This window comes from Cyanistes caeruleus, chromosome 8 (assembly GCF_971803275.1).
Source record: "Cyanistes caeruleus chromosome 8, bCyaCae1.hap1.1, whole genome shotgun sequence".
NCBI lineage: Eukaryota > Metazoa > Chordata > Aves > Passeriformes > Paridae > Cyanistes > Cyanistes caeruleus.
Window position 1 is genome coordinate 31,697,988 of NC_141708.1, and position 17,758 is coordinate 31,715,745.

Genomic DNA, 17,758 nt, shown 5'->3' on the forward strand with positions numbered 1-17,758 from the left:
TTGTGGTGTTTTTTCTTGAATTTTGTGGGAAACTGTGCTGATTTTATGGGGCGTTTCTGGAATTTGGTCGAGTTTTCAGAAGTGTTAGGGATTTTTGTGAGATTTTTGTGGGATGTTCTGGGAATTGGTAGAGATTTTGTGGGACATTCCTGTGAATTGGTAGGGTTTTGAAATGATTTAGGGAGTTTTGTGGGACTTTTCTGGAATTTGGTGTGTTTTTTCTGGAATTGTGTGGGATTCTGAGGAGACTTGAAGAATTTTGAGGAATTTGTTTTAGATTTTTGTGGGAATTTGTGGAGATTCTGTGGGATTTTTCTAGAATTTGGTGGGCCTTTTCACAAACTTTGTGTGGTTTTGAGGAGACTTGAAGAATTTTGAGGAATTTTTCTTAGATTTTGTGGAAACTTGTGGAGGTTTTGTGTGATTTTTGTGTGATTTTGTGGGATATTGAGGCGATTTAGAGATCTTGAGGGATTTTTCATGTATTTTGTGGGAATTTGTGGAGATTTGGTGGGATAATTTTCTAGAATTTGGTCGTGTTTTGAGAAGATTTAGGAAATTTTGTGGGATTTTTCCTGGAATTTTGTTGGATATTAGGGAGATTTTGTGGGATGTTTGTGGAACTTTGAGGGACTTTTCTGGAATTTGGTGAGATTCTGTAGAGAACTGACGAATTATCAGGGATTTTTCATGTATTCTGTGGGAATTTGTGGAGATTTGGTGGGATTTTTCTGGAATTTGGTAGAGTTTTGAGAAGATTTAGGGAATTCTGTGTTGTTTTTTCTTGAATTTTGTGGGAAACTGTGCTGATTTTATGGGGCGTTTCTGGAATTTGGTCGAGTTTTCAGAAGATTTAGGGATTTTTGTGGGATTTCTGTGGGATGTTCTGGGAATTGGTGGAGATTTTTTGGGACATTCCTGTGAATTGGTAGGGTTTTGAAATGATTTAGGGAGTTTTGTGGGACTTCTCTGGAATTTGGCGGGGTTATTCTGGAATTGTGTGGGATTCTGAGGAGACTTGAAGAATTTTGAGGAATTTGATTTAGATTTTTGTGGGAATTTGTGGAGATTCTGTGGGATTTTTCTGGAATTTGGTGGGCCTTTTCAAGGACTTTGTGTGGTTTTGAGGAGACTTGAAGAATTTTGAGGAATTTTTCTTAGATTGTGTGGAAACTTGTGGAGGTTTTGTGTGATTTTTGTGGGATTTTGTGGGATATTGTGGCGATTTAGGGATCTTGAGGGATTTTTCATGTATTTTGTGGGATTTTGTGGAGATTTGGTGGGATATTTTTCTAGAATTTGGTCGTGTTTTGAGAAGATTTAGGGAATTTTGTGGGATTTTTCCTGGAATTTTGTTGGATACTGGGGAGATTTTGTGGGTGGTTTGTGGAACTTTGAGGGACTTTTCTGGAATTTGGTGAGATTCTGCAGAGAACTGACGAATTATCAGGGATTTTTCATGTATTCTGTGGGAATTTGTGGAGATTCTGTGGGATTTTTGTGGATTTTGGCCGTGTTTTGAGAAGATTTAGGGAATTTTGTGTGATTTTTCTGGGATTTTGTTGGATATTGAGGACATTTTGTGGGATGTTTCTGGAATTTGGTGGGGCTTTTCAAGAATTTTGTGGTATTTTGAAAAGGTTTAGGGAATTTTGTGGTGTTTTTTCTTGAATTTTGTGGGAAACTGTGCTGATTTTATGGGGCGTTTCTGGAATTTGGTCGAGTTTTCAGAAGTGTTAGGGATTTTTGTGAGATTTTTGTGGGATGTTCTGGGAATTGGTAGAGATTTTCTGGGACATTCCTGTGAATTGGTAGGGTTTTGAAATGATTTAGGGAGTTTTGTGGGACTTTTCTGGAATTTGGTGTGTTTTTTCTGGAATTGTGTGGGATTCTGAGGAGACTTGAAGAATTTTGAGGAATTTGTTTTAGATTTTTGTGGGAATTTGTGGAGATTCTGTGGGATTTTTCTGGAATTTGGTGGGCCTTTTCACAAACTTTGTGTGGTTTTGAGGAGACTTGAAGAATTTTGAGGAATTTTTCTTAGATTTTGTGGAAACTTGTGGAGGTTTTGTGTGATTTTTGTGTGATTTTGTGGGATATTGAGGCGATTTAGAGATCTTGAGGGATTTTTCATGTATTTTGTGGGAATTTGTGGAGATTTGGTGGGATAATTTTCTAGAATTTGGTCGTGTTTTGAGAAGATTTAGGAAATTTTGTGGGATTTTTCCTGGAATTTTGTTGGATATTAGGGAGATTTTGTGGGATGTTTGTGGAACTTTGAGGGACTTTTCTGGAATTTGGTGAGATTCTGTAGAGAACTGACGAATTATCAGGGATTTTTCATGTATTCTGTGGGAATGTGTGGAGATTTGGTGGGATATTTTTTTAGAATTTGGTCGTGTTTTGAGAAGATTTAGGGAATTTTGTGGTGTTTTTTCTTGAATTTTGTGGGAAACTGTGCTGATTTTATGGGGCGTTTCAGGAATTTGGTCGAGTTTTCAGAAGATTTAGGGATTTTTGTGGGATTTCTGTGGGATGTTCTGGGAATTGGTGGAGATTTTGTGGGACATTCCTGTGAATTGGTAGGGTTTTGAAATGATTGAGGGAGTTTTGTGGGACTTCTCTGGAATTTTGTGTGTTTTTTCTGGTATTGTGTGGGATTCTGAGGAGACTTGAAGAATTTTGAGGAATTTTTCTTAGATTTTGTGGAAACTTGTGGAGGTTTTGTGTGATTTTTGTGTGATTTTGTGGGATATTGAGGCGATTTAGGGATCTTGAGGGATTTCTCATGTATTTTGTGGGAATTTGTGGAGATTTGGAGGGATATTTTTCTAGAATTTGGTCGTGTTTTGAGAAGATTTAGGGAATTTTGTGGGATTTTTCCTGGAATTTTGTTGGATATTAGGGAGAATTTGTGGGATGTTTGTGGAACTTTGAGGGACTTTTCTGGAATTTGGTGAGATTCTGTAGAGAACTGACGAATTATCAGGGATTTTTCATGTATTCTGTGGGAATTTGTGGAGATTCGGTGGGATTTTTCTGGAATTTTGGTTGTGTTTTGAGAAAATTTAGGGAATTTTGTGGGATTTTTCTGGGATTTTGTTGGGTATTGGGGACATTTTGTGGGATGTTTCTGGAATTTGGTGGGGCTTTTCAAGAATTTTGTGGTATTTTGAAAAGATTTAGGGAATTTTGTGGTTTTTTTCTTGAATTTTGTGGGAAACTGTGCTGATTTTATGGGGCGTTTCTGGAATTTGGTCGAGTTTTCAGAAGTGTTAGGGATTTTTGTGAGATTTTTGTGGGATGTTTGTGGAACTTTGAGGGACTTTTCTGGAATTTGGTGAGATTCTGTAGAGAACTGACGAATTATCAGGGATTTTTCATGTATTCTGTGGGAATTTGTGGAGATTTGGTGGGATTTTTCTGGAATTTGGTAGAGTTTTGAGAAGATTTAGGGAATTTTATGTTGTTTTTTCTTGAATTTTGTGGGAAACTGTGCTGATTTTATGGGGCGTTTCTGGAATTTGGTCAAGTTTTCAGAAGATTTAGGGAATTGTGTGAGATTTTTCCTGGAATTTTGTTGGATATTAGGGAGATTTTGTGGGAGGCTTGTGGAACTTTGGGGGACTTTTCTGGAATTTGGTGATATTCTGTAGAGAACTGACGAATTATCAGGGATTTTTCATGTATTCTGTGGGAATTTGTGGAGATTCTGTGGGATTTTTGTGGATTTTGGCCGTGTTTTGAGAAGATTTAGGGAATTTTGTGTGATTTTTCTGGGATTTTGTTGGATATTGAGGACATTTTGTGGGATGTTTCTGGAATTTGGTGGGGCTTTTCAAGAATTTTGTGGTATTTTGAAAAGGTTTAGGGAATTTTGTGGTGTTTTTTCTTGAATTTTGTGGGAAACTGTGCTGATTTTATGGGGCGTTTCTGGAATTTGGTCGAGTTTTCAGAAGTGTTAGGGATTTTTGTGAGATTTTTGTGGGATGTTCTGGGAATTGGTAGAGATTTTGTGGGACATTCCTGTGAATTGGTAGGGTTTTGAAATGATTTAGGGAGTTTTGTGGGACTTTTCTGGAATTTGGTGTGTTTTTTCTGGAATTGTGTGGGATTCTGAGGAGACTTGAAGAATTTTGAGGAATTTGTTTTAGATTTTTGTGGGAATTTGTGGAGATTCTGTGGGATTTTTCTGGAATTTGGTGGGCCTTTTCACAAACTTTGTGTGGTTTTGAGGAGACTTGAAGAATTTTGAGGAATTTTTCTTAGATTTTGTGGAAACTTGTGGAGGTTTTGTGTGATTTTTGTGTGATTTTGTGGGATATTGTGGCGATTTAGGGATCTTGAGGGATTTTTCATGTATTTTGTGGGATTTTGTGGAGATTTGGTGGGATAATTTTCTAGAATTTGGTCGTGTTTTGAGAAGATTTAGGGAATTTTGTGGGATTTTTCCTGGAATTTTGTTGGATACTGGGGAGATTTTGTGGGTGGTTTGTGGAACTTTGAGGGACTTTTCTGGAATTTGGTGAGATTCTGCAGAGAACTGACGAATTATCAGGGATTTTTCATGTATTCTGTGGGAATTTGTGGAGATTCTGTGGGATTTTTGTGGATTTTGGCCGTGTTTTGAGAAGATTTAGGGAATTTTGTGTGATTTTTCTGGGATTTTGTTGGATATTGAGGACATTTTGTGGGATGTTTCTGGAATTTGGTGGGGCTTGTCAAGAATTTTGTGGTATTTTGAAAAGGTTTAGGGAATTTTGTGGTGTTTTTTCTTGAATTTTGTGGGAAACTGTGCTGATTTTATGGGGCGTTTCTGGAATTTGGTCGAGTTTTCAGAAGTGTTAGGGATTTTTGTGAGATTTTTGTGGGATGTTCTGGGAATTGGTAGAGATTTTGTGGGACATTCCTGTGAATTGGTAGGGTTTTGAAATGATTTAGGGAGTTTTGTGGGACTTTTCTGGAATTTGGTGTGTTTTTTCTGGAATTGTGTGGGATTCTGAGGAGACTTGAAGAATTTTGAGGAATTTGTTTTAGATTTTTGTGGGAATTTGTGGAGATTCTGTGGGATTTTTCTGGAATTTGGTGGGCCTTTTCACAAACTTTGTGTGGTTTTGAGGAGACTTGAAGAATTTTGAGGAATTTTTCTTAGATTTTGTGGAAACTTGTGGAGGTTTTGTGTGATTTTTGTGTGATTTTGTGGGATATTGAGGCGATTTAGAGATCTTGAGGGATTTTTCATGTATATTGTGGGAATTTGTGGAGATTTGGTGGGATAATTTTCTAGAATTTGGTCGTGTTTTGAGAAGATTTAGGAAATTTTGTGGGATTTTTCCTGGAATTTTGTTGGATATTAGGGAGATTTTGTGGGATGTTTGTGGAACTTTGAGGGACTTTTCTGGAATTTGGTGAGATTCTGTAGAGAACTGACGAATTATCAGGGATTTTTCATGTATTCTGTGGGAATGTGTGGAGATTTGGTGGGATATTTTTTTAGAATTTGGTCGTGTTTTGAGAAGATTTAGGGAATTTTGTGGTGTTTTTTCTTGAATTTTGTGGGAAACTGTGCTGATTTTATGGGGCGTTTCAGGAATTTGGTCGAGTTTTCAGAAGATTTAGGGATTTTTGTGGGATTTCTGTGGGATGTTCTGGGAATTGGTGGAGATTTTGTGGGACATTCCTGTGAATTGGTAGGGTTTTGAAATGATTGAGGGAGTTTTGTGGGACTTCTTTGGAATTTTGTGTGTTTTTTCTGGTATTGTGTGGGATTCTGAGGAGACTTGAAGAATTTTGAGGAATTTTTCTTAGATTGTGTGGAAACTTGTGGAGGTTTTGTGTGATTTTTGTGGGATTTTGTGGGATATTGTGGCGATTTAGGGATCTTGAGGGATTTTTCATGTATTTTGTGGGATTTTGTGGAGATTTGGTGGGATATTTTTCTAGAATTTGGTCGTGTTTTGAGAAGATTTAGGGAATTTTGTGGGATTTTTCCTGGAATTTTGTTGGATACTGGGGAGATTTTGTGGGTGGTTTGTGGAACTTTGAGGGACTTTTCTGGAATTTGGTGAGATTCTGCAGAGAACTGACGAATTATCAGGGATTTTTCATGTATTCTGTGGGAATTTGTGGAGATTCTGTGGGATTTTTGTGGATTTTGGCCGTGTTTTGAGAAGATTTAGGGAATTTTGTGTGATTTTTCTGGGATTTTGTTGGATATTGAGGACATTTTGTGGGATGTTTCTGGAATTTGGTGGGGCTTTTCAAGAATTTTGTGGTATTTTGAAAAGGTTTAGGGAATTTTGTGGTGTTTTTTCTTGAATTTTGTGGGAAACTGTGCTGATTTTATGGGGCGTTTCTGGAATTTGGTCGAGTTTTCAGAAGTGTTAGGGATTTTTGTGAGATTTTTGTGGGATGTTCTGGGAATTGGTAGAGATTTTGTGGGACATTCCTGTGAATTGGTAGGGTTTTGAAATGATTTAGGGAGTTTTGTGGGACTTCTCTGGAATTTGGTGTGTTTTTTCTGGAATTGTGTGGGATTCTGAGGAGACTTGAAGAATTTTGAGGAATTTGTTTTAGATTTTTGTGGGAATTTGTGGAGATTCTGTGGGATTTTTCTGGAATTTGGTGGGCCTTTTCACAAACTTTGTGTGGTTTTGAGGAGACTTGAAGAATTTTGAGGAATTTTTCTTAGATTTTGTGGAAACTTGTGGAGGTTTTGTGTGATTTTTGTGTGATTTTGTGGGATATTGAGGCGATTTAGAGATCTTGAGGGATTTTTCATGTATTTTGTGGGAATTTGTGGAGATTTGGTGGGATAATTTTCTAGAATTTGGTCGTGTTTTGAGAAGATTTAGGAAATTTTGTGGGATTTTTCCTGGAATTTTGTTGGATATTAGGGAGATTTTGTGGGATGTTTGTGGAACTTTGAGGGACTTTTCTGGAATTTGGTGAGATTCTGTAGAGAACTGACGAATTATCAGGGATTTTTCATGTATTCTGTGGGAATGTGTGGAGATTTGGTGGGATATTTTTTTAGAATTTGGTCGTGTTTTGAGAAGATTTAGGGAATTTTGTGGTGTTTTTTCTTGAATTTTGTGGGAAACTGTGCTGATTTTATGGGGCGTTTCAGGAATTTGGTCGAGTTTTCAGAAGATTTAGGGATTTTTGTGGGATTTCTGTGGGATGTTCTGGGAATTGGTGGAGATTTTGTGGGACATTCCTGTGAATTGGTAGGGTTTTGAAATGATTGAGGGAGTTTTGTGGGACTTCTCTGGAATTTTGTGTGTTTTTTCTGGTATTGTGTGGGATTCTGAGGAGACTTGAAGAATTTTGAGGAATTTTTCTTAGATTTTGTGGAAACTTGTGGAGGTTTTGTGTGATTTTTGTGTGATTTTGTGGGATATTGCGGCGATTTAGGGATCTTGAGGGATTTCTCATGTATTTTGTGGGAATTTGTGGAGATTTGGAGGGATATTTTTCTAGAATTTGGTCGTGTTTTGAGAAGATTTAGGGAATTTTGTGGGATTTTTCCTGGAATTTTGTTGGATATTAGGGAGAATTTGTGGGATGTTTGTGGAACTTTGAGGGACTTTTCTGGAATTTGGTGAGATTCTGTAGAGAACTGACGAATTATCAGGGATTTTTCATGTATTCTGTGGGAATTTGTGGATATTCGGTGGGATTTTTCTGGAATTTTGGTTGTGTTTTGAGAAAATTTAGGGAATTTTGTGGGATTTTTCTGGGATTTTGTTGGGTATTGGGGACATTTTGTGGGATGTTTCTGGAATTTGGTGGGGCTTTTCAAGAATTTTGTGGTATTTTGAAAAGATTTAGGGAATTTTGTGGTTTTTTTCTTGAATTTTGTGGGAAACTGTGCTGATTTTATGGGGCGTTTCTGGAATTTGGTCGAGTTTTCAGAAGTGTTAGGGATTTTTGTGAGATTTTTGTGGGATGTTTGTGGAACTTTGAGGGACTTTTCTGGAATTTGGTGAGATTCTGTAGAGAACTGACGAATTATCAGGGATTTTTCATGTATTCTGTGGGAATTTGTGGAGATTTGGTGGGATTTTTCTGGAATTTGGTAGAGTTTTGAGAAGATTTAGGGAATTTTATGTTGTTTTTTCTTGAATTTTGTGGGAAACTGTGCTGATTTTATGGGGCGTTTCTGGAATTTGGTCAAGTTTTCAGAAGATTTAGGGAATTGTGTGAGATTTTTCCTGGAATTTTGTTGGATATTAGGGAGATTTTGTGGGAGGCTTGTGGAACTTTGGGGGACTTTTCTGGAATTTGGTGATATTCTGTAGAGAACTGACGAATTATCAGGGATTTTTCATGTATTCTGTGGGAATTTGTGGAGATTCTGTGGGATTTTTGTGGATTTTGGCCGTGTTTTGAGAAGATTTAGGGAATTTTGTGTGATTTTTCTGGGATTTTGTTGGATATTGAGGACATTTTGTGGGATGTTTCTGGAATTTGGTGGGGCTTTTCAAGAATTTTGTGGTATTTTGAAAAGGTTTAGGGAATTTTGTGGTGTTTTTTCTTGAATTTTGTGGGAAACTGTGCTGATTTTATGGGGCGTTTCTGGAATTTGGTCGAGTTTTCAGAAGTGTTAGGGATTTTTGTGAGATTTTTGTGGGATGTTCTGGGAATTGGTAGAGATTTTGTGGGACATTCCTGTGAATTGGTAGGGTTTTGAAATGATTTAGGGAGTTTTGTGGGACTTCTCTGGAATTTGGTGTGTTTTTTATGGAATTGTGTGGGATTCTGAGGAGACTTGAAGAATTTTGAGGAATTTGTTTTAGATTTTTGTGGGAATTTGTGGAGATTCTGTGGGATTTTTCTGGAATTTGGTGGGCCTTTTCACAAACTTTGTGTGGTTTTGAGGAGCCTTGAAGAATTTTGAGGAATTTTTCTTAGATATTGTGGAAACTTGTGGAGGTTTTGTGTGATTTTTGTGTGATTTTGTGGGATATTGAGGCGATTTAGAGATCTTGAGGGATTTTTCATGTATTTTGTGGGAATTTGTGGAGATTTGGTGGGATAATTTTCTAGAATTTGGTCGTGTTTTGAGAAGATTTAGGGAATTTTGTGGGATTTTTCCTGGAATTTTGTTGGATATTAGGGAGATTTTGTGGGATGTTTGTGGAACTTTGAGGGACTTTTCTGGAATTTGGTGAGATTCTGTAGAGAACTGACGAATTATCAGGGATTTTTCATGTATTCTGTGGGAATTTGTGGAGATTTGGTGGGATTTTTCTGGAATTTGGTAGAGTTTTGAGACGATTTAGGGAATTTTGTGGGACTTTTCTGGGATTTTGTTGGATATTGAGGACATTTTGTGGGATGTTTCGGGAATTTGGTGGGGCTTTTCAAGAATTTTGTGGTATTTTGAAAAGATTTAGGGAATTTTGTGGTGTTTTTTCTTGAATTTTGTGGGAAACTGTGCTGATTTTATGGGGCGTTTCTGGAATTTGGTCGAGTTTTCAGAAGATTTAGGGATTTTTGTGAGATTTTTGTGGGATGTTCTGGGAATTGGTGGAGATTTTGTGGGACATTCCTGTGAATTGGTAGGGTTTTGAAATGATTGAGGGAGTTTTGTGGGACTTCTTTGGAATTTTGTGTGTTTTTTTCTGGAATTGTGTGGGATTCTGAGGAGACTTGAAGAATTTTGAGGAATTTTTCTTAGATTTTGTGGAAACTTGTGGAGGTTTTGTGTGATTTTTGTGTGATTTTGTGGGATATTGAGGCGATTTAGGGATCTTGAGGGATTTCTCATGTATTTTGTGGGAATTTGTGGAGATTTGGTGGGATAATTTTCTAGAATTTGGTCGTGTTTTGAGAAGATTTAGGGAATTTTGTGGTGTTTTTTCTTGAATTTTGTGGGAAACTGTGCTGATTTTATTGGGCGTTGCTGGAATTTGGTCAAGTTTTCAGAAGATTTAGGGAATTTTGTGAGATTTTTCCTGGAATTTTGTTGGATATTAGGGAGATTTTGTGGGATGCTTGTGGAACTTTGAGGGACTTTTCTGGAATTTGGTGAGATTCTGTAGAGAACTGACGAATTATCAGGGATTTTTCATGTATTCTGTGGGAATTTGTGGAGATTTGGTGGGATATTTTTCTAGAATTTGGTCGTGTTTTGAGATGATTTAGAGAATTTTGTGGGATTTTTCCTGGAATTTTGTTGGATATTGAGGAGATTTTGTGGGATGTTTGTGGAACTTTGAGGGACTTTTCTGGAATTTGGTGAGATTCTGTAGAGAACTGACGAATTATCAGGGATTTTTCATGTATTCTGTGGGAATTTGTAGAGATTTTGTGGGATTTTTGTGGATTTTGGCCGTGTTTTGAGAAGATTTAGAGAATTTTGTGGGATTTTTCTTGAATTTTGTTGGATATTGAGGAGATTTTGTGGGATGTTTCTGGAATTTGGTGGGGCTTTTCAAGAATTTTGTGGTATTTTGAAAAGGTTTAGGGAATTTTGTGGTGTTTTTTCTTGAATTTTGTGGGAAACTGTGCTGATTTTATGGGGCGTTTCTGGAATTTGGTCGAGTTTTCAGAAGATTTAGGGATTTTTGTGAGATTTTTGTGGGATGTTCTGGGAATTGGTGGAGATTTTGTGGGACATTCCTGTGAATTGGTAGGGTTTTGAAATGATTGAGGGAGTTTTGTGGGACTTCTTTGGAATTTTGTGTGTTTTTTTCTGGAATTGTGTGGGATTCTGAGGAGACTTGAAGAATTTTGAGGAATTTTTCTTAGATTTTGTGGAAACTTGTGGAGGTTTTGTGTGATTTTTGTGTGATTTTGTGGGATATTGAGGCGATTTAGGGATCTTGAGGGATTTCTCATGTATTTTGTGGGAATTTGTGGAGATTTGGTGGGATAATTTTCTAGAATTTGGTCGTGTTTTGAGAAGATTTAGGGAATTTTGTGGTGTTTTTTCTTGAATTTTGTGGGAAACTGTGCTGATTTTATTGGGCGTTGCTGGAATTTGGTCAAGTTTTCAGAAGATTTAGGGAATTTTGTGAGATTTTTCCTGGAATTTTGTTGGATATTAGGGAGATTTTGTGGGATGCTTGTGGAACTTTGAGGGACTTTTCTGGAATTTGGTGAGATTCTGTAGAGAACTGACGAATTATCAGGGATTTTTCATGTATTCTGTGGGAATTTGTGGAGATTTGGTGGGATATTTTTCTAGAATTTGGTCGTGTTTTGAGATGATTTAGAGAATTTTGTGGGATTTTTCCTGGAATTTTGTTGGATATTGAGGAGATTTTGTGGGATGTTTGTGGAACTTTGAGGGACTTTTCTGGAATTTGGTGAGATTCTGTAGAGAACTGACGAATTATCAGGGATTTTTCATGTATTCTGTGGGAATTTGTAGAGATTTTGTGGGATTTTTGTGGATTTTGGCCGTGTTTTGAGAAGATTTAGAGAATTTTGTGGGATTTTTCTTGAATTTTGTTGGATATTGAGGAGATTTTGTGGGATGTTTGTGGAACTTTGAGGGACTTTTCTGGAATTTGGAGAGATTCTGTAGAGAACTGACGAATTATCAGGGATTTTTCACGTATTCTGTGGGAATTTGTGGAGATTCGGTGGGATTTTTCCGGAATTTTGGTTATGTTTTGAGAGAATTTAGGGAATTTTGTGGGATTTTTATGGGATTTTGTTGGGTATTGAGGACATTTTTTGGGATGTTTCTGGAATTTTGTGGGGCTTTTCAAGAATTTTGTGGTATTTTGAAAAGGTTTAGGGAATTTTGTGGTGTTTTTTCTTGAATTTTGTGGGAAACTGTGCTGATTTTATGGGACGTTTCTGGAATTTGGTCGAGTTTTGAGAAGTGTTAGCTATTTTTGTGAGATTTTTGTGGGATGTTCTGGGAATTGGTGGAGATTTTGTGGGACATTCCTGTGAATTGGTAGGGTTTTGAAATGATTGAGGGAGTTTTGTGGGACTTCTCTGGAATTTGGTGGGGTTTTTCTGGAATTGTGTGGGATTCTGAGGAGACTTGAAGAATTTTGAGGAATTTTTCTTAGATTTTTGTGGGAATTTGTGGAGATTCTGTGGGATTTTCCTGGAATTTGGTGGGCCTTTTCAAGGACTTTTTGTGGTTTTGAGGAGACTTGAAAAATTTTGAGGAATTTTTCTTAGATTTTGTGGAAACTTGTGGAGGTTTTGTGTGATTTTTGTGTGATTTTGTGGGATATTGAGGCGATTTAGGGATCTTGAGGGATTTCTCATGTATTTTGTGGGAATTTGTGGAGATTTGGTGGGATATTTTTCTAGAATTTTGTCGTGTTTTGAGAAGATTTAGGGTATTTTGTGGGATTTTTCCTGGAATTTTGTTGGATATTAGGGATATTTTGTGGGATGTTTGTGGAACTTTGAGGGACTTTTCTGGAATTTGGTGAGATTCTGTAGAGAACTGACGAATTATCAGGGATTTTTCATGTATTCTGTGGGAATTTGTGGAGATTCTGTGGGATTTTTCTGGAATTTGGTAGAGTTTTGAGAAGATTTAGGGAATTTTGTGGGACTTTTCTGGGATTTTGTTGGATATTGAGGACATTTTGTGGGATGTTTCGGGAATTTGGTGGGGCTTTTCAAGATTTTTGTGGTATTTTGAAAAGATTTTGGGAATTTTGTGGTGTTTTTTCTTGAATTTTGTGGGAAACTGTGCTGATTTTATGGGGCGTTTCTGGAATTTGGTCGAGTTTTGAGAAGTGTTAGCTATTTTTGTGAGATTTTTGTGGGATGTTCTGGGAATTGGTGGAGATTTTGTGGGACATTCCTGTGAATTGGTAGGGTTTTGAAATGATTGAGGGAGTTTTGTGGGACTTCTCTGGAATTTTGTGGGGTTTTTCTGGAATTGTGTGGGATTCTGAGGAGACTTGAAGAATCTCCATCACTCGGTCAAAAAAAGAACATTTATGTTTGCAGCTTTCAAATAAGTTTCCTTCTTCAAGTGATTTCTTCAGATCTGGCACAAACCCCCTCAATAGAATAAATAATTCTAATTGGCTTCCTAACAGAGGATTTTGCTGGACCTTTCCTAATAAATCCAAGCAGTTTCAGCACAAGATGTGCATGGTCATTTTTCTTTTCTATCCCTTGCTTCATGACTCAACTCTTCACTTTATTGTACTCAATTTTATAGTTCAGATTTTAAGCTGAAGAAAAATCCTTCTCTCTGAAGAAGATTTTCTCATCAATTGAGCCATATATATTTTTAATAGGGATATCAAACCCAGCCTGATGGAACAAACACCTTGAGACACCTTCTGGACATGAATGTCTCTTTAAAAATATTAAAGCTCTAAGGGTTGAATTCTTTGCAGGTTTAACTGAACTGAAAGAATAAGAGACTTTGCAATGGGATGAAATGATGACTCAGGTCTCTAGGACATAATCAGGTTTATAGGATCTCTCCAGCAGCCCCCGTCCATAGGGCTTTGCACTCCTGTTCTCCCATTTAACAGAGGAAATAGGTACACTTAAAAAGGGTTACCAAAACCCTTTTACCTTTAACCTATTAACAAAAGCTAAACGAGATACTTGGGAAAATCCTAATGCAAAGAAACATTCTGAGTGCGGCATTTTCTTATTGAATAAGCTCTTATTTTCTTAGCCAGATTCCTGTGGTGGAATCTGGCCTTGAACAGAGATTTTTAACACCAATATTGTGGAATGGGACGAGAGGACCTTTGTTTCCAGCTGCCTGTGCTGGTTTCTGTTCACCCTAGACTGACACCAAATAAACACGGTGCTGGGTTTCCATATAAATTATTGCAGTAGAAAGGCACCTGTTATTCCTTCAGAAAGAGCTCCCTACAACAACACAAAATTTCTTCCCAAGCCAAGGGAAGTTTATTTCCCTCTGTAATTTTACTGTGTGTGTGTGTGTGTGCGCTAGGTGGAAAGAGAGAACTGTGAAAAGGCTCATTTTAGCAGGGATAACAGCTCACAGAAGTTATTCTGAGGCCTGGGCCGGAATGAATCACATTCCCACGTGTGTGTGCTGCCTGGCAGCAATCAATGCTTCCTCTTAGCAAGGGCACTCCGGGGGATGGAGAAATCAGAGCTGTGAAAAACCCAGCAAATCCTGCCTGACAGCTTCTCCAGGCAAACCGCCCTGCCGGGGCACCGGGAGCACGCTGGGATGTCGGGCCCATTCCACAGGGGCTCCTTTGGGATCCCTGCGCATCCCAAAACCCCATAACCCACTGCCCACCCCGGCCCCCAGTGCACTGACCTGGCTGGGAAGCTGTGAAGCAGGGGAGATGCTGATGGCAGAGGGCTGGGAAGCAGGGGAGATGCTGGGATGGCAGAGCTGGGAAGCAGTGAAAATATTGCAGTTCTGTAATTCAGGAAGAAGCACATGTTCCAAAGGAAATCCATCCAAAGCAGATTATACAGCATAGATTTGTTATCCATTTGAAGTTATTAACTGGAAGACAAAGAAAGATTTCTTTGGTAGCCTCACAGGTTTATCTTCATCATTTATAATAGGACAGTTACTCTGCTTTAAATATAAGTGGTTTCTTTCCCCCAACAGTCTCATCTACCTCCTCACCAAGCTGATACAGAATAGAGGAGCACAGATCGTGTGAGGAACAGATTTGGAATTACATAAATGGACTTACCATGTGGCTACAGCTGATATTTCCAGCTCTGTGGCCTAAGAGCATCCATCCAATGTCCTGCCAGTCCAGCACTTCCTGATGGTATTTGCAGCCACTGCTTCCACAGAAGTCAGAACAACGCACTTCTCCTTTGAGGTCATCTGGCTGCTGCAAGTGCAACAATGGAGCCACCAAGTTCCAGTTGCAAGGTCAGCATTACAAATTTAAAACCTTCCTGTTACAAAAGGTAAAGGCTCTCCAATCCTGCTGGAAACAAGAGCTTTGAAGAAACCTAACTCTTCCAACTTCAGCTTGCTTCCAACTTGACGGTATCAGCTTTTTAAATAATAAAGGATTGTCTGTAGATTACTGTGGATTAAAATTAGAACTGCAGACCTGACTATTAGTCTCAAGTTTGACGGTGTGAGGAAGGCGATGGTCCTTCTTCTCCATCCCTGGAATCACCATCATGCACTGTCTCCACTATCTCCAAGAGGTATTTTTTTTTTCAACGTGGATAAACAATTTTAGGAAGTTTGGAACAGGGAGAATGGCTGCCTTCCATACAAATCAAACAGGTTCCATTTCCAAGTGATTACAATTGTATCAAAGTCTTCAGACCCAAATAGGTGTAGCCGCTGTGAAATACAGAAGCCCTTATGAAAGGCTCACTCAGAAGGTGTGAATAGAATAAAAAAGAAATTCATTATAAAAAAATGAGGAAGGAAAAAGCCTTCATTCCCTAACACTGCAGAATTCCACCCGAGTAAAATCTCACTCACTTTACAATGAAAGGAAAATATTTGAGTGGTGGTGGCAGGGACAAGGCGAGGATATACGGTGCCAGGGAGGATTCTGCACTTAGAGATGCTGAGTATCCAGCCAAGAGACAGAAATTCAATTGCCAAGGCATTTGAATGAAGTCAATTAAGTCACATCACCTTTTCTATTTCAGTGTTTCCATCTGACAAGAAAGCAAAGGCGGGCAGCAGAAAGCAGGTGAGCTGCTGCACTCAGGGGTAGGGATCAAATGAACTATGCTGGTTCCATATGCACTATGGGAAAAGCAGGCAGAAGAGAGGAAGAGCTCTAAAATTAAGATGGAATTTTAACCTCTTCCTTCTCTGTTGACACTGACTGTAGGCATGTCTAACAGCTTTTCAGACAATTGTGTTTGATTTTGTTCCACAAACCTTACCTAGATCCACATTCATTAGCTGACTCTCTGCTGCCATCAAAATTGAGGGAAGGAACACCTTTTAGCACTGCTTAGAAACAGAGGAGATCAAACTAAACTCTGCAGCTCCAATGAGCGAAGGAATTATGTCCTATCCACCTTCATGAAGCCGCAAAGACCAAAATCTCTTGAGAGCGTGCCATTTCCTTTCAGCCTTGTGCACTGAGCCTTCAGCTCATCACGGATCAAAAGATGCTGCACTAAATTACAAGAAAAATGACTGCATTCTGTTTAGTTGCAATCCTGGTAGTCATAACAAATCTTGTGTGCATCAGATGGCCTCCAGAAAAATCACATGCAACAGCAACACCATCCTCAGATGCTCTCCCAGTACCTTACCTAATCATTGCTCCGTCACTGGACAAGACTTGTCCCCACCCTTCACACCTACAGCAACAAACCTACAAATCTTCCAAACATTTCTTCAATTCCACACCCCTCCGGAACATTCCCGCTTAAAACCGCACAGCTGCCCACGGGACAAAGGTCCAGTGTTACAAGCTGCTGCTCTCCCTCCACACAAGCCCCTTGCACATCTTGCACTGCTGCTCTGAAACTGCACAATTTGTCAGCAGCACCATTAGACTCAGAATTGGGAAACAATTCCTTCTGCTGGGTTAAGTTGGAAACAGTTCAGGCTACAGGAGTTCTTTATTATTCACCCTCATGGAATGCCCCTGCCCTTCAGAGCTCAAGCACTCCTGTGCAGAGCATCTCATGGAGCCAAAGAGAAAGGACTGCTGTCCCAAAAGAAGAGTCTGGGAGGAACTCCCAGTGTCCTTCATGCCTTGAGAAAGCTAAGGAGCAGTCACTGATGGCCTAAAGGGTACAAATTCAGTTCAGATGACAAATTTTCCAGGCTGATCCCCCTCCTCTTTATCTTCTAACACAACTACAAACAAACCAAATGATAGATTTCACAAGGAATAAGGGATGTTTATAAGCAAATCTCTAAACTAAGCCTGGCATGCTCACCCAGGAGTTCAACACAGCAAGGCAGGCACTCTGCACTACCTAGTTCATGGCAAGAGATTTCTAAACTCTACCAAATGAAGTGAAGAAATGAAACAGAGAGCAATAGAACCGTATTTTAATTCATTTCAAGGCATGGAATAACACAGAATCTTTTCCATGAAACTAGGGCATTTTTCTCCCTTATCTAGTGCCCAAGTAAGATTAGAAATTGGGAAAAAAAACCACTGAAACTGCAAATGCATTTTGCCCCCAGCTAGAAACAAAAGGTAATTATTTGAAAACTAGAAAAAACTCCAAGAGGAAACGTAAAACATTATGGAATATGTATTATTTTTATCACCCAGAATTCCCCATGTTAAAGGCACAGAGAAAACCATCATTCAGAAGTGGGAAAACAGAGGGACTGTACAAGTGAAATGGAGTTCTGACAAATGATGCTGTGTAGAATATGGGTTCCCAAACCAACAGAACAAAGGCACCCCGACAGCAGCAGCCTCAGAGATTGTACATTGCAGCTGAAGCACGGGGGTTTCTGTAGATTCACCTTGTAAACTGGCACACTTACTTGCCAAGGCTGCTGAACTTCTTTCACCTTAAACCACAAAACCTCCCAGTCTTTCCACAGCAATCACTCCATCAAATCAAGACAGACCAAAACATGTTCTTTGCGCTGTTCACAATAAGATGAAGTTATGTGCCCAAGAGATACCATTTGAAGTCAGAAGGAACAAGCCAGCAGGTGTAGAAAACTGGTATTTGAAGAAGTGACAAAAAGACAGCAAACTGAAGCCCATGCTTAATACAAAACCCCATGATTAATAGAACACAAATGCAGATGGATATGATAAGCTTGCACTGTCGAAGCTAAAATCATTTCTAACAAAAATCACCACATTTCCAAGAATTCAGTACCACTTGTGGT